This window comes from Bos taurus, chromosome 7 (genome assembly GCF_002263795.3).
Source record: "Bos taurus isolate L1 Dominette 01449 registration number 42190680 breed Hereford chromosome 7, ARS-UCD2.0, whole genome shotgun sequence".
NCBI lineage: Eukaryota > Metazoa > Chordata > Mammalia > Artiodactyla > Bovidae > Bos > Bos taurus.
Window position 1 is genome coordinate 35,468,512 of NC_037334.1, and position 23,276 is coordinate 35,491,787.

At 37.8% G+C, this 23,276-nt stretch overlaps 1 long non-coding RNA gene across 6 annotated transcripts in view; it reads left to right on the top strand.

The window, feature by feature from the left end:
- Positions 1-23,276, top strand: part of LOC112447397 (uncharacterized) — a 909,470-nt gene that overhangs the window by 293,414 nt on the left and 592,780 nt on the right. For all 6 annotated transcript variants that reach the window (XR_009495228.1, XR_009495231.1, XR_009495230.1 and 3 more), the window contains one exon: positions 12,853-12,899. This is a non-coding gene — a long non-coding RNA (uncharacterized lncRNA). The remainder of the gene's footprint in view (positions 1-12,852; positions 12,900-23,276) is intronic.

Sequence of the window (23,276 nt, forward strand, 5' to 3'; positions counted from 1 at the left end):
ACTATCTTAAAAACAGAAAACAAGCATGCATAGAGACCTAGGCAAAGACTTGTTTAAGCAAAACAGTGAACGAAGATCATGGCATCTGGTCCCATCACTTCATGGGAAATAGATGGGGAAACAGTGGAAACAGTGTCAGACTTTATTTTTTGGGGCTCCAAAATCACTACAGATGGTGACTGCAGCCATGAAATTAAAAGACGCTTACTCCTTGGAAGGAAAGTTATGTCCAACCTAGATAGCATATTCAAAAGCAGAGACATTACTTTGCCAACAAAGGTCCGTCTAGGCAAGGCTATGGTTTTTCCTGTGGTCATGTATGGATGTGAGAGTTGGACTGTGAAGAAGGCTGAGTGCCGAAGAGTTGATGCTTTTGAACTGTGGTGTTGGAGAATACTCTTGAGAGTCCCTTGGACTGCAAGGAGATCCAACCAGTCCATTCTGAAGGAGATCTGCCCTGGGATTTCTTTGGAAGGAATGATGCTGAAGCAGAAACTCCAGTACTTTGGCCACTTCATGTGAAGAGTTGACTCATTGGAAAAGACTGTGATGCTGGGAGGGATTGGGGGCAGGAGGAGAAGGGGATGACAGAGGATGAGATGGTTGGATGGCATCACTGACTCGATGGATGTGAGTCTGGGTGAACTCCGGGAGTCGGACCTGGCGTGCTGCGATTCATGGGGTCGCAAAGAGTCGGACACAACTGAGCGACTGAACTGAACTGAACTGTGATAGTCCCAATATTCTAATTTCAGGTTTCTTTGTAATAGTGATAGACTTATCTCTTTATCTTCCTTAAATATTTTTCTGCATTTCATTCTGATAGCAATGGTGCCATTGGCATGTTAAGGCTTTAGGTCCAGGTTTTCTACAACATTATCTTGTCTATGGAGAGAGGAAGCTCTGCAGTGAATCATAGCCTCCTTATGTACACAGTAACCCATACATGGCATTTGATTTAATATTTCATAAAAGAAGGACCAAGAATAAGAATCTAGCATTTTATTTGGTAAAGCATTATACCATCACATACTTAAAACTACACCTGATAATTCTCATTTTAATAAGGGGAAAACATTTGGAAGAGCGCATCAAAGGAAAAAAGAAACTCAAATTGGAGTTATCTTGTTCTTAAGAACAGTATAAACAATTTATTGCAGGCATTTACCAGACAGTTAAGTATCCAGAAAAACTAATCAGGGTTTCATATAGTCTAATAAATACACGACCGTCATTAATATGCAACCAGTCACCAGTATGTGGAGTCACTTGGATCTAGCATATTTCCTTCTCTCAGTCCTGTTCCTCTGACATCCTATAGTCACTTACCCTGGAGGTCAGATTTAGGTAAAATCCAGTACATACTCAGTTTATACCATAAGAGGGCACAGTTTTGTACTCTATGTGGTTTAAAAAGGATGGTATTTTTGCATCTTGTAACCTTAGGGACAAAAGTCCCAGTGCTTAGTAATTATGTTGTGCAATTCTAGGAAGCTCCACCTCTGATATCCTACTTACGTAGACCGGAGCAGACGTTTTCAACCTATTGGCATTTTATAGGGAGGATTCAGTTTCAGGGAAAATGAGGGACCACTTAAGATGAATCCTTAGGGAATCTTTTCAATAAAGACCCTTTGGAAATCACTCTCCTCAAAAACAAAAAATCGCTGCTGTTCCTAAAATGGGGGACAATTAAACACTATGGAATCTCAGAACCGAGTAGTCAGAGAGCCTCAGTATTGTCAAGAATTAGGGCATTGTTTGATAATGTAAAAAAAATGTCTACAATCTATCAAAACATAAAATGAGTCACAGTTTAAATGTTCATTAATTGAAATTGTATTTTATCAATCATAAAGGCATTTCAGTGAACTTTATATATAATACAACTTATATGTATGAAATTAGGCTACACAGTGTTTGTTTCAAGGTCTCATGGTTTTCTCTGTGATCTGGTCTGCCAGAGGTTCAGGATCTGTAGCTTGGGAATTGTTGGGGTAAAACATTAAATAGAAACAAGGGACTATTCAGATTTTGTTTCATTTTTCACTATAAAAAATATAAAAGATTTCTGGATAATATTACTTAATGGACTAAGAAAGTATGAGACATAGAACATATTGAAAATTGCCTGCAAATGCACCAGGCCTGATCTAAAAACCAATATGAGTTTTTAAAAACAAGCAATAGAAATTTATATAATCTGAATCTCATGCTGGGGGATAGTTCCTGCAGTGCTTGTAAGGGGATAGTGACTAGTAGTTACATAAGCTAGAAATTGCCAGTCAGTAGACTTCTAAAAAAGTTTATTATGATAATGTTCAGACAAAAGTAAAAAATAGCTTAATAAACTTACACATCCTCCAGCCCCAACAATTATCAACATTTTGCAATGTTGTGTCATCTGTTTTCCCAATTTTTTCTAAATTATTTAAAAACAAATTCCAGATTCCATAAATTCTTTAGAATATTATTACTGATGGCTGATGAGTTTTTCATTACCATAACTAATAATATTAATATCTAATAACTAGTCCATGTTCAATTTACCTAATTACTTAAAACATGTCTTTTTACTATTTTTTAAAAACAAAATTTAAACAAAGTCCGTGCATCACACTTCCTCAGTTGTTGTAAAGTTCTATTCTTTGTGGCAATTTTTCTCTATTTTTTTTCCTCTTTGCCATTTATTTGTTGAAAAATGAACTAGATTTGGACAAATTTTTTACATTCTGAATTTGGCCTTCCTTTGTGGCATGATTTACTAATTTATCTTTTTTAATTCATTCCCCATATTTCCTGTGAAGGGTCCATCTAGGGAAATCCCTGGTGATCCAATAATCTAATGTGACTCCACACCTCTACTGCTGAATATAGGAAAAACATAGTATGTTTAGTATGTTTAGAGTTTCAGGCCTCCTCTGATAGGTCGTGGAAGCATAGCCTCTGTGGATAAGGGGGTACTGCGCTACAAAAATTATTTCATGAGTTCACAGAAATAGTAGTAGTTCAAATTGCAGATATTAGGGTACTTAACTTTGATTTTTATACTCCTCCTCCTCCTTTAGTTTGAAAATTTTGCTTCCTAGTGGCATTAACATAATTACATGGTCCTTTTAATCCACAATATGCTCATAATAGTTTCAAAATAACATGCTGTCTTTTCTACAAATAATAAGACCACTGAGTATAATTGAAGATTTCTTTTTCATTCTTTGTGTCCTTAGGATATAACCCACAAGGACTGTATAGTGAAAGCATTTTATTTTTAATCTCTCAACACAATTTCTTTATATGGTTGTTCTACCAACTTAACATAGCTAAATTCATTTGCTTCAATTTCTTTTCAAAATAAAGAGGTACTTTTTCATTTTTTAACTTTAGTTTGGTTTATTATTTATGTAAAATATTTGCAGTGCTCCAAAGTAAAAACTCAAAATGGCAGTATAACTTTCTCCTTATTCTTGCTCCTCTTATATGTAACAAGTTTTAGTATATTTTTCTGTTTTTTAAATAATATGTATGTATGCAAAGACTTAGTGTATATATATATGTGTGTGTGGATATATACACATACACATACATATGCTATGCTGCTGCTGAGTCACTTCAGTTGTGTCCCACTCTGTGCGACCCCATAGACGGCAGCCCACCAGACTCCCCCATCCCTGAGATTCTCCAGGCAAGAACACTGGAGTGGGTTGCCATTTCCTTCTCCAATGCATGAAAGTGAAAAGTGAAAGGGAAGTCACTCAGTCGTGTCCAACCCTCAGCCGACCCCATGGACTGCAGCCTACCAGGCTCCTCTGTCCATGGGATTTTCCAGGCAAGTGTACTGAAGTGGGGTGCCATTGCCTTCTCCGACATATGCTATATGTTTCTATATATACACATGTACATACATATTCTGTCCATGGGTTTCTCAAGGCAAAAATACTGAAGTGGTTTGCCATTCCCTTTTCTAGTGGCCCACGTTTTGTCAAAACTCTCCACCATGACCCATCCATCTTGGGTGGCCCTATATGGCATAGCTCAGAATTTCATTGAGTTAGACAAGGCTGTGGTCCATGTGATCAGTTTGATTATTTTTCTGTCAAACTAATTAAAAGTTAAATTTAAAAATTAGTTTTTGGTTACTTTACTGACAAAGGTCTGTCTAGTCAAAGCTATGGTCTTTCCTGTAGTCATGTACGGATGTGACTGTTGGACTATAAAGAATGCTGAGCACAGAAGAATTGATGCTTTCCAACTGTGATGTTGGAGAAGACTCTTGACAGTCCCTTGGACTGCAAGGACATCCAGCCAGTCTATCCTCCAGGAAATCAGTCCTGAATATTCACTGGAAGGACTGATGCTGAGCTGAAACTCCAATACTTTGGCCACCTGATGTGAAGAGCTGACTCATTGGAAAAGACTTGAGGCTGGGAAAAATTGAAGGCAGGAGGAGAAGGGGACAGCAGAGGAGGAGATGGTTGTATGGCATCACCGACTCAATGGACATGAGTTTGAGCAAGCTCCAGGAATTGGTGATGGACAGGGAAACCTGGCGTGCTACATTCCATGGGGTCACAAAGAGTCAGACATGGCTGAGTGACTGAACAGAACTGATATATACATATAGATAAATGTGCATTCACTCACATGTGTGCATGTGTTTGTACCTATACAAAGAAACTCCTGTATCCTCTGTTTTTTTTTTTTACACAAATATACTATAAAAGGTGTTCAACACATTGGTTTATTTCACCTAACAACTTATCTTGGTGATCACTGTTTAACAGTAGAGTGAGGTTGTCCTCATTCATTTTGACAGCTAAACAGTACTCAATTCGTGTTTATTTAAGCAGTCTCCTATATATAGGCATTGATCCCCCCACCAGTATTTTCTTAATAAAAATATCATTACAATGAATGATCTTTGTATGTGACATTTTGTATTACTGTCAGTGTATTTTAAAGAAATTTCCTAGTAGATTGCTGAGATAAGGGTAATTATATATATTTTGCTAGACATCAAATTCCCTTGGGTTGTCTCGTTTTGCATTCCCAGTGTATAAGAGTACTGGTTCCTTAACCACAGAGTATGTTGCCAAAATTTTAGATGTTTGCCACTTAAATTGTTGAGAAATCATGTCTGAGAATAGTTTTGCATTTTGTATTTGAATGAGGATGCTGCTGCTGCTGCTAAGTTGCTTCAGTCGTGTCCGACTCTGTGCGACCCCATAGACAGCAGCCCACCAGGCTACCCCATCCCTGGGATTCTCCAGGCAAAAACACTGGAGTGGGTTGCCATTTCCTTCTCCAATGCATGAAAGTGAAAAGTGAAAGTGAAGTCGCTCAGTCGTGCCCGACTCTTAGCGACCCCATGGACTGCAGCCTACCAGGCCTCTCCGTCGCACATTTATATATACTTTTTCTTTCTTTTTTTGTTTCATTAAAATTTTTTTTTTTAGTTCTCAAGGAGGCTTTTTGTGTTTATTCTTCTCAAACATTTAATGTTCTTTGCATTTTCTAAGGTATTAAACTTCTATCTTGATATGTTACTGGTATTTTATTTTCTAGTTTGGACTCTGTCTTCTAATCTTATGATGTTTGTGTTTGCTATGCAGACACTGTTTTGTCAATGTACAGAAATTTACTAGTCTCTTCTCTTTATTGATTCTATTCATTGATCATAATTAGGAAAATATTCTCCAGTCTTTATTATAAAGAAATTTACCCATTTTATTCTAGTACATATCTGGTCACTTTTTTTTTTTTCACATTTCAGTTTCTGATGCATTCGAAATTTATCACAATGTATAATGTGAGCAATGAACCAAGTATGCACTATTCCATATGAGCATACAATTTTCTGAGCTCTGATTTGAGATCCTGTATTTATTAAGGTTGAGCTTCCCTGTGGACGAGGATTTGTTTCTGGACTTTCTACCGTGTTCCACTATTAAGTCTGGTCATTCATGTGCCAATACCATATAATTTAGTTATAGAAGCTTTATAACATATTTTAATGTCTGGAAGAAGTACTACTCCCCCCCACAACTTTTTAGGATTTCTCTGGCTATCCTTTGGTTATTTTTCCATACACATTTAAAATGAACTAGTATAGCTTTAGAAATGATTCTTATGATATTTTCTTGAGGTTGTATTAAATTTATGAAGTAAATTAGAGAAGGTTATAATTTTTATAACACTGTATTTTCATATCCAAAAACATGGAATGTATTTTCCTGTCCTTAAGTCTATTTCTGTGTATTTTAAGAAATATGATATTTTTAAGTAAAGCATTTAGTAAAGCATGTTATTATAGCCACACTTCCTTAGTTATATTGACAAGTAAGCTAAACTTCCTAACTTGAAATACTCACATTGATTAATATGAAGTCAATAAATGTCTGTCATAGCAGGTAAGTTTCTATTGAAAAATATTCAAGAAATCTATCCTTTATTACTTCATAAATGATTTTTTTCTACCCTAGTTATCAGAAAAATTTAAGTGAGGCTGATAATATTTCCATTTGAATATCCTGTGTAGTATATTTCAGTTCAGTTCAGTTGCTCAGTCATGTCCGACTCTTTGCGATCCCATGAATTGCAGCACGCCAGGCCTCCCTGTCCATCACCAACTGCCAGAGTTCACTCAAATTCTTGACCATCTAGTCGGTGATGCCATCCAGCCATCTCATCCTCTGTCGTCCCCTTCTCCTCCTGCCCCCAATCCCTCCCAGCATCAGAGTCTTTTCCAATGAGTCAACTCTGCATGAGGTGGCCAAAGTATTGGAGTTTCAGCTTTAGCATCAGTCCTTCCAAAGAACACCCAGGACTGATCTCCTTTATAATGGACTGGTTGGATCTCCTTGCAGTCCATGGGACTCTCAAGAGTCTTCTCCAACACCACAGTTCAAAAGCATCAATTCTTCGGCGCTCAGCTTTCTTCATAGTACCCCATAGTGAAATTAGACCTTTAGTCATATATTCATCGGAGAAGGCAATGGCACCTGACTCCAGTACTCTTGCCTGGAAAATCCCATGGATGGAGGAGCCTGGAAGGCTGCAGTCCATGGGGTCGCTGAGGGTCAGACACAACTGAGCGACTTCAGTTTCACTTTTCACTTTCATGCATTGGAGAAGGAAATGGCAACCCACTCCAGTGTTCTTGCCTGGAGAATCCCAGGGACGGCGGAGCCTGGTGGGCTGCCATCTATGGGATCACAGAGAGTCCGACACGACTGAAGTGTGTCGGAAGCAGCCCCAGCAGCAGCATATATTCATATTTACATATAGATGGTCTTAGGGTCAGGTAAACTTTAGCCCTCATACCTTAATTCAATTTAACTGAATGTACAATTAAATACAAGTAGACACAAATTATCTACTCATTAAAATGCGTTAGATCCTGATGAAATTGTTTTCTTTTCTTTTTTTTTAATTTAATTTTATTTTTTAACTTTACAATATTGTATTGGTTTTGCCATATATCAAAATGAATCCGCCACAGGTATACATGTGTTCCCCATCCTGAACTCTCCTCCCTCCCCATACGATCCCTCTGGGTCGTCCCAGTGCACCAGCCCCAAGCACCTTATGTTTATATCTATCTGCATGATCCTCTTTATTATTTTGATCAAATTAAATAAACTGAATAGTAATGCAAAATGTCTATTCATAGAAAAGAAAAACAATCTACCTGAAGCTTGTGCAAGCCTTGTGGTTGGGCTCCTTAATATGTAACAGAACTATCTTTGTAACTTTAGAGACCTAGGTTAGAAGAACTTCCCAAGCAGCATTGTGTGCAGTGGTTCTCATATGAGAGTGGTACCTTGCCATTCATGGGGAATCTGGGAGTAGGTGCGGATATTATTTGTTTGACATATAAACAGTGGGGAGAACAGTGTTACCGTTTTGTAGACAAGACCAGGAAAGCAGATGTTTAGCTACAAATAGAGTCTTTGTGATGGAGAATTATATTGCCCAAGTTCTGGGTGAGGTATTGGACGTCTCCCAGGACATCTGGATTCCTTGCTTTTGTGTTCCATGGTTAGGACACCATTAATTATTCATTCAGAATTCCCACTGAATTCAGATTCCTGTTGAGTGAGGGCATAAGTAGAATCAGACCAGCTGATTATTTGTCATATTATTTATGTGTGCCCAGGAGCAAAGTTGTGTGCCTTTTTTCTAGTGGAGCCCATAAATCAATAAACACGATGTAGTATGCCAGAGAATATGAAGCTCAATTTGTGAAGGTCTGTTTTTCATTCTAGTGCTTATATATTTTTGTGCAGGACTTAGATTGAACAGAAATTATTAAAATAATGTTTTCCCTAATGCATGTTCCTGCAGGGAAAAATAAAAACCAGTTAAGGGATACTGAGGCATTGGCATAACTTTATTATTTCCACTTCTCACACTGCAGTAGTTCCATGGCAAGAATGTGTACCTTCCTTAACAATGCCAAACAGTATTTCACTACTGCTATGAGGATTGTACTTTGAACACTCTTTGTCCTAAATATCTGCTCCATGGTGCAGCAAAGTTGTTCTCCTTTTTCTGAAAAGAAATATTGTTTACAAATTTATGCTCTTGAATCTGCCTACTGAAGTGATGCTTCTTTTCAAGGTGCCATTTCTGGAAACAAGGTCATTAAACTTCAATTGAAAGAGCAGGTCTTATTATTTTAACAGTAATACTTGGCAAGATGTTCTTTGGGAAGTAAGTGTGATTGTTATCATGTGTACTGGCTTAGGGAAAAACAAACAAACAGTAAAAACCAAAAGAAAATGTTAGGTAATCATTTAACACTTTTAAAAGGAAGAAGATATTTACTTCAAAGTTAAACAGATTCATTAAATACATACTGAAACAGAAAACACATGTAAGAAGATTAATGCTGAGTATCAGCAGAAACTTTCTTTTTAAATTCCAAGCACCAAGGATAGCCTACCCAAACTAAAAAGCCTACAGTCCTGCAAGTCACTACTGCAGTCTTGCTTAAATATGTCAGAAGTGGGCACAGGAAATAAGAGTTGGCAGTTTTCCTGCCTGTTATAAAAAGACGGAAGCCCATCATGAATGAAAGCACACAACACTACATTTGCCATCTGCATAGCTTCCAAACCTCTTGTATTTTATAGCAGTAGCCTGCCAAAACCCCAGCAAGCCAAAACCAGAATAAACCCCAATATGAAAGAGAGAATATGGCAAATAATAAAATCATCCAGACAGCAGAGAAGTAAAATTGCAGAAAATCAGCCTGAAATAACAAAACTGTCAAGCAGAGTTGAGAAAGCTAGGAAATGCCTACAAAAGAGGATCTGGAGGAAAAATGAAGGCTGAGGATAATACAAACCATTGTTCAGTTGAAAGGTTTTGCAAAGCAAGTGTGCTGGCTGGTAAGAAAATATTAAGCTTTTCCAGAAAATTGTTACTTCCTAATTTCTAATATTTTAGTTATGTTTGCTTGCGATAAAGCAAACTTTATGTCTTTGAACTGTTGGGTCCCATTTTATTTTGATAAAAGAATAGACTTCCAAGAGATATTCAAAACAAGTCCGGGTTTAATAGCCTTTAATTTGTCATTTGGGATATATTAAAAGTTAGAAGGCAAATAAACATAGCTTGGCAACATTTACAGTTAATAAAGTTCAGTTCATTTTTAAGCAGTTGCTAAGGTGATTTTGACTTTGATTTTTCAGAGGTTACTATTGCAACTCTAGCAATCAAATGTACCAAGCTCCTCCAATATATATTAATAGAAAATCAAGGAGAAACAGGTATATATAGAAATTTTTTGAAGTGACCTAAGCTTCATCTAAGGAATGAAAAGGCAAATTAAAATGAGTTCATGTTTTAGGCTGTAGACCATCTCTATTCCCACTCCAACCCCTCCTCACATTCACAATTCTATCCTAAAAGCAATATTGAAGGTCTCTCCCATATCCTTAAAAGCTGGAAGATGAAAGCATGGAAGTAAGGTATTTGCCAAACAGATTTAAAAGTGTGTGTGTATGTATCTTTTATTAAATACTCAGTCTTGGTGGTCTTTTCCATCTCTGGCCAAGGCATCTCTTTTGGATTTGGATTCCCCAAATCCAGTTAAAGATGATAATGGACAGTTAGGTTTTCTATCTGGTTGACAATTGCACCTCAGAGCAGGGCTCTGCAGAAATTATCGCTTCTAATGGTCATCTAGAACTGGAAACACTTCCATATTATATCACAAGCCCTTGAGATCTGGACATCCCTTCTACTCAATGTTCAAAGTCTATTGACAAGCCTTGTTCTATTAGGTCCCAGGAAGTGCTCAAGACAGAGAGACTGGGCACACACTAGGCTCAACACACTTTGAGATTGGAGGAAGTGGGTAAATTTTGCAATACTAGGAAACACAGTGATGTTTCTAGTTAGGGTTCTTAAGAATGAGGATGTTTACTTTATCTGTTAGTATATCAAGAAGCATGAAAATAAAGAGTGGGGAGAAAAGAATTGTTAGGGTCAAAGAGAATGTCAATAGAAGAAAGCTATGAGGAGATATTAGGGTTTCCTTGGTAGCTCAGCTGGGAAAGAATTGACTTGCAATGCAGGAGACCCAGGTTCAATTCCTTGATTGGAAATTTCCCCTGGAGACAGGATAGGCTACCCACTCCAGTATTCTTGGGCTTCCCTGGTGGCTCATACAGTAAAGAATCTGCTTGCAATGTGGGAAACCTTCGATCCCTGAGTTGGGAAGATCCCCTGGAGGAAGGCCTGGCAACCCACTCCAGTTTTCTTGCCTGGAGAATCCCCATGGAATGAGGAGCCTGGTGGGCTACAGTCCATGAGGTCGGAAAGAGCTGGACACAACTGAGTGACTGAGCACAGCACAACATGAGGAGATATTACTTCACTTTGAACTCCTAGAGCTTTATCAAGTAAGGGACAGAGGGGATCCATCTTTTCCCTGGGTGCTTTTGCTCCAGGCTAGGCGTTGCTGCTCCTGAATATATATTCAAGGTGCTCAGAGTCTATGAAGGAAACGGGAGGAGTAAGACACTTGAGTTTCTCTAGGGACTTTTTCTAGGGATGGTGGCAACTCCTTTAAGACAGAAGCATCTCTTAGCTGTTTTTTTAGGCAACCCTGTGCTAATTTCTATTTGTACCAAAAAAATCCTTATCTCAAAGCAGATTAGTGCAGAACAGGGACCCATAGTTTGGTCATAATGAGGATGAACTCAGGGTCCCCTGTAGGGTATTGAGGAGAGCAGGAAGCAAGTGGCTGGTGAGATTATTGCAGATCAGCTTTGAGGTTTTCTGTTTCTAAGAGCACAAAAAGCTCCTTACAAATAGGGGCTGTATCTTTGTATCACTGGTTTTAATCTGTTCTCTGATACACAGTGAGTGCTCAACAAATGGTGTTTCAATAAATGAATATCCCAGTACAGTGTACTCTGAAGTCATTTAATTAGATATGAAGACTGACTCTGCTATTTATTAGGTGTGTAACCTTGGGTAAGTTAATTAATCTCTCCGAACCTCAGTTTCCACATCTATAAAATTATAATTATCATATTCAGATTGCTGTGAATATTAAACAAGAACATTGAAAACACCTAGGACAATGTTTCTTATTTTCTCTCTTCCCTCTGCTCACTTATTTTCCTTGAAATATCTTCCTATCTTTAATTTTTATTTTTTTATTCATTTGCCAAGATTGAGCTCAAGCATGATTTTCTCTGAAGAATTTTTCCCCATCCTGCTTTTCCCTTCTCCTCCCACCTAAGTGGGTATAAGCTTTCCTTTAAGCCCATTTGCTGTTGTATTTGTTTTGCAATCATAATTCAAAGTCCGTGTGGCTATGTTTTATTCAATGACTCATATTTGTGGGATGGGTTGTATTTCTTCTTATTAAAATGTATTTTCCATATGAAAAATATATAAGCAAAATATCCACAAAAAAATCATTACTTGGTTCCAGAGGAAAGTTTCATATGAAAATTGTTCTGTGTAGCAGGAAATCTATGAATCCTTAGTTTGCTATGTGAGATGAACCTGTATAGATCAGTTTAAAAAGTTTGGCATCAATAATAATTTTTTTCTATTACCTATCTAGAACTTATATCAATGAATCTTTGTACTATGTATCACTTGACAAGGACAATAAACAAGATTCTTTATGAAAAAATGTTATTCAAATGTGCAAATTAGAAGAATAAATTATGGTTCTAGTCCAATGAATGGTCAACCTGATCCTCCTTTTTTGGCTAGTCTTGAGTATGGTTTATGCTTGATTATGGTGGATGCTTTTGAACTGTGGTGTTGGAAAAGACTCTTGAAAATCCCTTGGACTGCAAGGAGATCCAACCAGGTCATTCTAAAGGAGATCAGTCCTGGGTGTTCATTGGAAGGACTGATGCTGAAGCTGAAACTCCAATACTTTGGCCACCTGATGCAAAGAGCTGACTCATTGGAAAAGACTCTGATGCCAGGAAAGATTGAGGGCAGGAGGAGAAGGGGATGACAGAGGATGAGATGGTTGGGTGGCATCATCGACTCAAAGGACATGGGTTTGGGTGGACTCCGGGAGTTGGTGATGGACAGGGAGGCCTGGCATGCTGTGGTCCATGGGGTTGCAGAGAGTCAGACTCAACTGAGCGACTGAACAGAGTATGGTTTAAGATGATATTCTAACAGCTTTTCTAATGAAATATCTTTTGATAACAGATGTTATAAAATATCTATTTCATAACAAAGAAAATAAGAAATAAAGAATTAGGGATAAAAGAATCAAAATCTAAGTAGAACTAAATTGAAATAGTCCTTAATTGCAATAGTTCTTAAAGATGACCTAATTCATTGCCTGCAATTGTTCTACAGGCAAGGAATCAGATCCAGAGGGGAGACTTGGTTAAATCGCAAAACTGGTAAGTAGCAAAGAGCAGAAGAGATTACAATTTTGGCTCTTTTTTCTCACCACTACAAGATATTATTTGTATTTCTGCTTGTTTAATTTTCTCACTTGGAAAGCCATTATCCTTATGTAAGTTTTAAGCTGAGTCCATCTGATGCAAAGACAAAAGGCTCAAGAGTAGAATATTCAGAAAACTGTTTGCTATTAGGGAGGCATATAGTTAATCATGGTTAGTTGAATGGCTTTACTTTCCTTAAAATATGACTTTAGGTAGGGGAGTAGCAGATCCAGCATTCTCACCTCCAAAGCAGTGTATGAGGAAGAATCTGAAAAGGTAAGACATTTGTGTTAATTCCTTGTTCTGGGGTGGTCTCACTGTAAAAACGATTGTTACTCCATCATGCAATAGAAATGTGAGAACTGTTGAGTATTTAAATTGCAAATAGGATATTTTTTAATACATTTTCTAAAATACTGCATAATTCAGAGTTATTACTGTACTCCTATGGGGAAGAGAGTCTTAGCACTTCTTTATTAGCTTTAGTTTCCAGTAATCAATCAGTAATTACATAATAAAGAGATGGAATTGGATGTTTAGCACAAAAATATGTAACTGCCACATGTTCCTGTATTATAATTAGCCCTTGACTGTGATCATCAGTGGGGAGAGAAGTTGGAATACCATCTCTCTGGGACTCCCTGGAAAGCCCAGCTGAGATGGACCTTGAAGAATCTCTTCTACTCTTGTTCCTCTCTTTCTGATAGTGAAAATGATGTTTAACTCCTTATTGTGAATAACGCCACTGCAGAATTACTTGAACGCATGAGGCTACATCCTTGCTACAATGAACATTCTCACTCTAGCCTGTGCAAAATGAGCAGATGTTTAGCGCCTTCTGTCCATGATATAATTGAAATGCTTAAAAGTACCCTCCGAAATTGAACACTGACTGAATGTTTGATAATATTAAGAATATATCAAGGTAAGTTTTTAGAAATGATGATCATATTGTGGTTATGGTTGTTAAAAACAAAACAACAGGCACCAAATGGGGCGGCTTGTGCCAGATCCTGTGTTACCAAACTGAGGCTTAATTATACTTTTGGCTCTCTCCAAATGTGGTCATAGGTTGGGAATCACATGATCAGTGCTAGTTAGGTAATTGTTCTGACCGACCCCACCATCCTCTGAAGGAAAGCAGTCTTTCCATAACCACTCCGCTTTTAAGCCTAGTATACTTCCTTGTTCCTGCTACTTTCTGCCCGTAAAAGTCTTTCATTTTGTACCATTCCTAGGAGTTCCTTTCTATCTGCTAGATTAAATCCTGCCTGATTCATGTTTTACTGAAGAAAGCCAATAAGATCTTCAAAATTTACTAAGCTGAATTCTGTTTTTTAAAATAATTTTTATAAAGAGTCCTTAATATTTAGAGGTATATATGGAAGTATTTTTGGGTGACATAATATGACATCTGCAATTTTCTTTGAAATAACTATGTAGCGGGGTAAGTGGAAAAATATGTGAAATAGGACTGGCTACAAATTGGTAATTGTTGAAGGAGGATAGTCTTTATAATTTTCTCTTTACTTTGTTAATGCTTGAAAATTTTATAATAAATTATAAAAAAGATAAAATACATAAAATATATTTTTTCCTGTTTCAGACAAGGCTGCCAGCATGGTTGATCAAACTCTATCAGTTAATCCACTTTCATGAATTAAAAACTCTTGTAACTCTAATAAAGTATTAATGCAAAAACCAGAGTTGAGGGTAGGGGAAAATTTAACAAAACAAGAACCAAACCTACCTATTAATTCTTGACACATGTTAACTTTGTTATTATTGATAACATGAGGGCATATTATTTAAATTTAATATTTGATGTATGGCAAAACCAATACAATATTGTAAAGTAATTAACCTCCAATTAAAATAAATAAATTTATATTAAAAAAAAGAAAAGAAAAAAAGAAAGTATTGGACACTTTCTATGTACCAACCACTATGTTAAATGCTGGGAATATAAAGATGGTTAGACATCATCTATAACTATATAATGTATTTTAAGTGGTGTAACATAAGTTAGAATAAAGTGCTGGAGGAACCAAAATGAAAGAACAATTTTTCTTCAGTGGTTGAGAATAAGGACCATGAAAAGGAGATAACTGAGCTAGACTATGATTGAGGAGGAGTTTGCTGTGTAGAAACGTCTGTTTTTAAATAGGATTATCAAGGATTATTTAATTTGTGTTACCCTCTGCATAAGGAAATTTCCTGAGGGAGCGTTCATCTGCGTGTTCCGTGGTTCCATGTGGTTTCCAGTGGCCCACCATTGACAGGGGCCTTAGGCCACGATTCATTTATTCATTTGATCAGAATGACTTGCTTAGGAGAAATAAGTTGATAAAAGGGGAAATGGCCCCGTAAGAAACTGAGAGGGTGGTATGCTAACAGCGCTAGTTTTGCCAGGTGTTAATTTCAGTGTGATGGAAAAGTATCCCTAATTGATAAACTCTTCTATCTAGCTTTATAGTACTTCACTTTTTACATAGCATCCTCAAGATCCACTCCTGGGGACGCTCTCCTGGTTCCTGTTGCTAGGTACAGGTTAGGTCCTACAGGTCTTTCAACATACAATCTCTCTTTTGGTACACCCAGCATTTCAGATATGGGCCATGTTGTGACTTGACTCTGTTTATGGATGTGATGACCCGGGAGATAGAGGGACAAATCCTTCAGGGCATGCCTTGTCTTGGAAAAACCTTGCTTTATTTGAGGTATTTTCATCTTCACGCAAGCGTGGGATTGAGGGCACGGGACTGCATCTTCTAACAGTAGGTGAGAGCTAGTCCACTTTCACAGAAGCAGAGGGTTCAGGGATATCTACAGTTTGTTTCTCAAGTGAACAAATGAACCTTTGTTCATCTTCTCAAATGAACCTTTCCTAAATTTCCCGTTCCTTTACTCTCAGAGCTTCCCCGGTAGCTCAGAGTTAAAGAATCTGCCTGCAATCCAGGACACCCAGGTTTGATCCCTGGGACAGGAAGATCCCCTGGAGAAAGGGAATGGCAACCCACTCTAGTATTCTTGTTTGGAAAATCCCATACATAGGGGAGCCTGGTGGGCTACAGTCCATGAGGTTGGACACAACTGAGCGACTAACACTAAACAGCCAATAATTACTATCATAATGTCTATTTAGTTTTCTTATTACTATGTATAGCTGTCTAAAATGAATATGCTTATTATCTTCACTGGCCACTAGAATGCACATTTCATAAGAGTAAGGAGCATTTGTTAGTGTAACCACATTGCATAGGATAGTATCTAGCTAAGAAATAGTATCTATTTCTTTCCTAGATAGACTGATTAATTTTGCATCCACATGGGTGATATTCTGCCCATCTAGATTTCCTCTACCAGGCCAGCTTATTGGTCCCTTAGTTGCTATAAACGTTGGTTGCTCACAGCTCCTCTTACCCAGAGATTCACCTTAATTAAATGAAAGCCACCCCACCCAACAAGCAAATTCCCTCATACCAGGGCAGTCCACAGTCAGCCTCTGGCCCTTTTGCTCCCCAAAGGATCTGGCTAAAGCTAGAATCCAAACAAAGTACATCTGAGTCTAGCTCCTTACTATCAATTCAGTTCAGTCGCTCACTCATGTCCAACTCTTTGCGATCCCATGAATCGCAGCACACCAGGCCTCCCTGTCCATCACCAACTCCAGGAGTTCACTCAGACTCACGTCCATCGAGTCAGTGATGCCATCCAGCCATCTCATCCTCTGTCGTCCCCTTCTCCTCCTGCCCCTAATCCCTCCCAGCATCAGAATCTTTTCCAATGAGTCCACTCTTTGCATGAGGTGGCCAAAGTACTGGAATTTCAGCTTTAGCATCAGTCCTTCCAAAGAACACCCAGGGCTGATCTCCAGAATGGACTGGTTGAATCTCCTTGCAGTCCAAGGGACTCTCAAGAGTCTTCTCCAACACCACAGTTCAAAAGCATCAATTCTTCGGCGCTCAGCCTTCTTCACAGTCAAACTCTCACATCCATACATGACCAATCGAAAAACCATAGCCTTGACTAGACGGACCTTTGTTAGCAAAGTAATGTCTCTGCTTTTGAATATGCTATGTAGGTTGGTCATAACTCTCCTTCCAAGGAGTAAGTGTTTTTTAATTTCATGGCTGCTGACTCTCTTTTGAGGACTCTGAGAGTCCTGAGAGTAAAGTGAGTGTTAGTCACTCAGTCATATCTGACTCTTTGTGACCCCATGGACTGTAGCCTGCCAGGCTCCTTTGTCCATGGGATTCTCCAGGTAAGAATACTGTAGTGGTTTGCCATTTCCTTCTCCAGAGTATCTTCCCAATGCTGGAATTAAACCTTGGTCTCCTGCACTGCAGGTGGATTCTTTACCAACTGAGCCACCAGGGAAGCCTGATTGCTGAGTAGTGTCTTAATTTGATACTTATTAGTTAGCAAGACATGAGAGAACATGCAAAATGTAGTAAAGAATTTGCTTTTTTTTTTTTCCTCTGAAGAAGTGAGAAGCTACTGAAGTTCTTTAAGTAATGAATAGGTTGTTATGAATCTATTCAGGGAGAGAGTCTGTGTATATAAAAGTGTATATGTATACATGTTTATATGTAGATATGTATATAGAAATAGATGAATATAGACATACATATGTATATTTTAAAATTAGACTAATACACTCTACTTTGTTTTTTATGTAGTACATCAGTAGATAATCCTGCCTTACTCTTTTTAGATTATATAGTATTCTGTTATGGATTTAACATTCAACTTACAGTGATAGATATTTACATTATTTCTAACCGTTTGCTAATATGAAGATTTCTTCCATGAACATTTTTGAACATGTACATTTGTGTACCTATGTAAGTATATTTGTGGGATACATTTCTAGAAATTGAAAGTGGTATCAAATCTTAAATTCCCCAGGTTTTGCCAAACAGCTCTCCATAGTTTGTATCGATTTATGCTCCCACCCACAGGATTTGAAAGTGTCTTGTTTTCTCATCTCTTCATCAAATACTGTTATGTTCAGACTTTTTGATGTTGATGATCATGTTTTTTTTTTCAATCTAAATTGGATGTGTGATATACTGTTTTAATTTAAATTGTTTGTATTTTGATTAAATTTGAATGTGTGTGTGACGATATGTGTGTATTGTCTTATACAATACAATAAGCCTGTATTGTATATAGGCTTAAAAGTTACTTGAGTGCAGAAGAGTGTATGTTGTAGAGATATTTAGATATTTAGAGATATTTAGATTTTAGAAATACTTTGAAGGTAAAATCAAAATTGGAAAAGATCCTGATACTGGGAAAGATTGAAGGCAGGAGAAGAAGGGGATGACAGAGGATGAGATGGTTGGATGGCATCACTGACTCAATGGACATAAGTTTGAGCAAGCTCTGGGAGTTGGTGATGGACAGGGAAGCCTGGCGTGCTGCATTTCATGAGGTCACAAAGAGTTGGATATGACTGAGTGAACTGAACTGAACTGACTAATGAGAGGTTTGGGTCTGTATAATGTATCTCCAAAATTATAAACCATTGAAAGTTACATTCATGTAGTTTTCCCAAAATTCAGCTCACAGGCTGCCTTTGGAATGAGAAATTTCCTGACTTCTTCAGAAAGGTGGATAGCTCCTCTTGTGCTCCATTAGTCTCTGCATATATATCTGCTCAAGTCGTTACCATATTATGTGTGCATTTTTTAAAAATTGACTTCCAAAGTCTTATACACTTATATAGCAAATATCCAAACAATACAAGAATGCCTGCTGTAAGCAGGTATATTGTTATTTTGTTCTTTAAACCTGTTTCTGAAAGGGAATTCCTTAGGGTCTGACTTGTACAAATCTCAAAATTTTCACTATTGTATTCTTTGCATATAAAAGTATAAAATTCATTTATACATACAGTTTTAAAATATCATGATCAAATAATATATACTATTAACTTTTTCAATATTAGTGTACTCTTTTTTCCTAGTTAATGCATACAAATCTGTCTAATCCTTTTTCAGAACTCATAGAGGATTTCATTAAATGGATATAACCTAATTGATTAAGATATTTCTGTATAAACCGGGCTGCCTCTAGTTTTTCCCCATTACTTATAATGCTACTATAAATCTGTCTGTCTGTTTATCCATCCATCCATCTACCTATCTTAAAGAACTTATACTTTCATTTCAGTTGGATACATTCCCAGAGTCAGATTTGGGGGGCAAAAGTTAGGCAGTTTTGTAGTTTAATAGATGTTTCCAGATTACTTTTTCCAAAAATTTATCATAATTTCTAAACTTACCAACAGTGTCTGAGAGAAAATATTTTCCTAAGCTCTTATCAGTGCTAAATGCTGTCAGTCTTTAAAGATCTTATCAAATTTTTGGACAAAATTTTGGCACTTTCTTATCTTTATAATTTCCGTATTTTTCTAACTACTAATGAAATTGTGATTCTTCAGTATTTTCTCATATGTAAAATATCTTTTCATAGCATTTGTCCCTTTTCATAGTGTGTAGTTTATACATTTTAGAGCTCTTTTTTTTAAATTTGCAATATTACAGGTTGTTTAAAGTGTTTTTCTCTTTATCTTTTGACTTTGCTTATGGGGTCTATGGCTATGTAGTTTTTCTCATGGAAACATATCTACATTTTATTTTTATACCTATAAATATCTACTGTTATTTAAGAAGATCTCCTGAAGTGTAAGGTTATAAAATATTCTCCTAGATTTATTTTAAAAGTTTTATCATTTTCCTTTTACATGTAGCTCTTTGATGTACCTGTAGTGAAAATTTTGATATTGTATATTAATATTAAATTTTTCCAGCTAATGATGGATCTTATAAAAAAAGAATCCCCAGGTTCTGAGAATGAGGAAACCAAGGCTCACAGAAGCCAGGTGTCTTGCTCCAAATTACCCAAATTAGTTGTTTATGTCTTACTTATGTTTTCTTCCCCTCTCTGGAATTTGAGCTCATGTGAGTGAAGACCTTGATTGTATTATTTACTTCTGTATCATTGACAACTGACAGTAAATAGAATGAACAAATTCTCTTAATCATTAGACATGATTCTATCTGCCTTTTGCTGTAAGAAATATTGTTAATATGGTGATACTTATTAAGTACAACAGAGAAGGAGGGTTTCCCACTGTGGAGATGTCCAAGCAAGAAAAGCACCAATGTTTCACAACAGGATCAAACGTCAGTGTTCCTAGCCAAGCTCAGGTTTCCTGATGAGGAAAAGGGAGCCTAAAAGATTCAGAGAAAGGAGGAGTGGGGCGGGGATGAGCTGTCTTGGCTAAGTAGAAGTGGCCCCAACCCCTGATCCTCTGAATTAAATACGCATACACACACATTGCTAAAAGTAGCAGTAATTCTGTTGATGTATATACAGAGAGGACTATATACCCCATATAGAGGATCTGGGACATTGCTCTGGCTCCATCATAAACAATCTCTCACTAAGCATCAATGGGTCTGCATTTACTTATCAAATAGAATTATTTCACTTACTCTAGTGCCAGAGGAGAAGGCAATGGCACCCCACTCCAGTACTCTTGCCTGGAAAATCCCATGGACAGATGAACCTGGTGGGCTGCAGTCCATGGGGTTGCTACGAGTCGGACACGACTGAGCGACTTCACTTTCACTTTTCACTTTCATGCATTGGAGAAGGAAATGGCAACCCACTCCAGTGTTCTTGCCTGGAGTGGGGGAGCCTGGTGGGCTGCTGTCTATGGGGTTGCATAGAGTCGGACACGATTGAAGTGACTTAGCAGCAGCAGCAGCAGCAGTGCCAGAATCCGTATCTCTCATATTTAAAAAAAAAAACCAAAAAACAAAAAACACTTCATGAAGGCAATACACTTGCTTACATTTTACAAGTGAGAAAACTACATTTGGGTAAACCAAGGTCACTTAACCCTTAGCAGAGTGAGTTTACCTACCTAGTTGGGTCTGACTCTTGAAGACCACAGTCTTTCTAGTTTTAATACATGATGTTGGCAGATGAAATAAACTACAGTGCCATTATCTATTTGGATGTGTGCAGAAGTCCCTTAGCTTTATGAACTTCTTCAGATTCTTAAGTACTTTGCTACATAGTAATCTTTTCAGGGTTCAAATGCACCCAGATGTGAAGATCTGCCATGTTTCTCTGCTTATGGTCTAAGGAAACTGGAAACTGCAGCAAATTATAATACTGCTGAGATGCTGGAAACAAAAGGAAATGTTTTCTTAGCACATACCCTTCCTAATAGTAATTCCTGTCCTATCTCTTAACATATTACTGACTGGGGAATTTTTCCAGAAATTAATGCTTATGGCCATAATACATCTCTGGTCAATAATGTGTTAATTAAAGTGGACAGTAGAATAGTCATAACTAGCTGAGAGGGTTGGGGATCAGTATACATCACCACAGCAACTGGAACCCCAAAGCAGCCATCATCAGTCCAAAATGCCTTCAGTACAGACTTTGCCCTGTTTTCAGTGTGCAGTGCAGAAGGGAGACAATCCAAGGGCAAGAAACATCATATGGCCATTTAGCTGCTAAGACTTAATTTTGTAGCTATTAGGATAACAAACTATGAAGTATTGGCACGTTCTCACATAGTTCCATCAAAGTTTCACTCTGCCTTTGAACGTAGTGACACCTTTTCTCCAAACTTCTTGTGAATTGCAGAATCACGGTAGGTACTCTTAGTAGACAACTCCATCAAAAAACTGGAAATAGAACTGCCTTATGATCCAGCAATCCCACTGCTGGGCATACACACTGAGGAAACCAGAAGGGAAAGAGACACGTGTACCCCAGTGTTCATCGCAGCACTGTTTATAATAGCTAGGACATGGAAGCAACCTAGATGCCCATCAGCAGATGAATGGATAAGAAAGCAGTGGTACATATACACAATGGAGTATTACTCAGCCATTAAAAAGAATACGTTTGAATCAGTTCTAATGAGGTGGATGAAACTGGAGCCTATTATACAGAGTGAAGTAAGCCAGAAGGAAAAACACCAATACAGTATAGTAACGCATATATATGGAATTTAGAAAGATGGTAACAATAACCCTGTGCACGAGACAGCAAAAGAGACACTGATGTATAGATCAGTCTTATGGACTCTGTGGGAGAGGTAGAGGGTGGGAAGATTTGGGAGAATGGCATTGAAACATGTATAATATCATGTAAGAAACGAGTTGCCAGTCCAGGTTCGATGCACGATACCGGATGCTTGGGGCTGGTGCACTGGGACGACCCAGAGGGATGGTATGGGGAGGGAGGAGGGCGGAGGCTTCAGGATGGGGAACACATGTATACCTGTGGCGGATTCATTTTGATATTTGGCAAAACTAATACAATTATGTAAAGTTTAAAAATAAAATTAAAAAAAAGATGTAAACTGCCATCATACTCTACTGTGAAATGCTGTGATGTAAAACAGCAGCTGAAGGATCATCAGTCATTTGTCCAAATGGACACACTGAAATAAATGAATATAATGAATTTCTTTAGATGAGAGCTGTGATTTTGGTGTCCCCAAACATGTGGCTCAAACATCAGTGTCAAATTCTGCTCAGCTGAATTCTGCTTAAAGATCAGCTGCTTGTTTCACTTTTGAGTAAGTAGAAAACCTGAAAGCCTGATTGACATTTCATCTCAGTTTTGAATATGGGATGGGAGGCATTTTTTCCCAAGTGTTCAGACGTATTTGCCTGAAGTAGTTGTGTTTATCTCAGAAGTATTTGTAGATAACACTACAAACTTCTGCAACACCTTGCCTGACATTCAATCCTTTTGTTTCTACTTGTATCACCGAAAGATGCTAAAAACCTCAATAGGCAAATCCTGCTGCTGCTGCTGCTAAGTCGCTTCAGTCATGTCCAACTCTGTGTGACCCCAGAGACGGCAGCCCACCAGGCTCCCTCGTCCCTGGGATTCTCCAGGCAAGAACACTGGAGTGGGTTGCCATTTCCTTCTCCAATGCATGAAAGTGAAAAGTGAAAGGGAAGTCGCTCAGTTGTGTCCAACTCTTCGTGACCCCATGGACTGCAGCCTTCCAGGCTCCTCCGCCCATGGAATTTTCCAGGCAAGAGTACTGGAGTGGGGTGCCATTGCCTTCTCTGAGGCAAATCATAGTGATGACAAAGATTCAAGTTTTTAATTTTATGCTTTCTCTCAGTAACCCCAGTCTCTCTTCTCACTGTGCCTTTTGCTAGCATCCTAGGTCTTGATTAAAAATACACAGATGACGGAGCCTCTGATTTCCTAGGATAGAGAATACTCAAGTTAGGTATACTTATGTTTTTGCTCTGAAAGTTATTTTCTGTT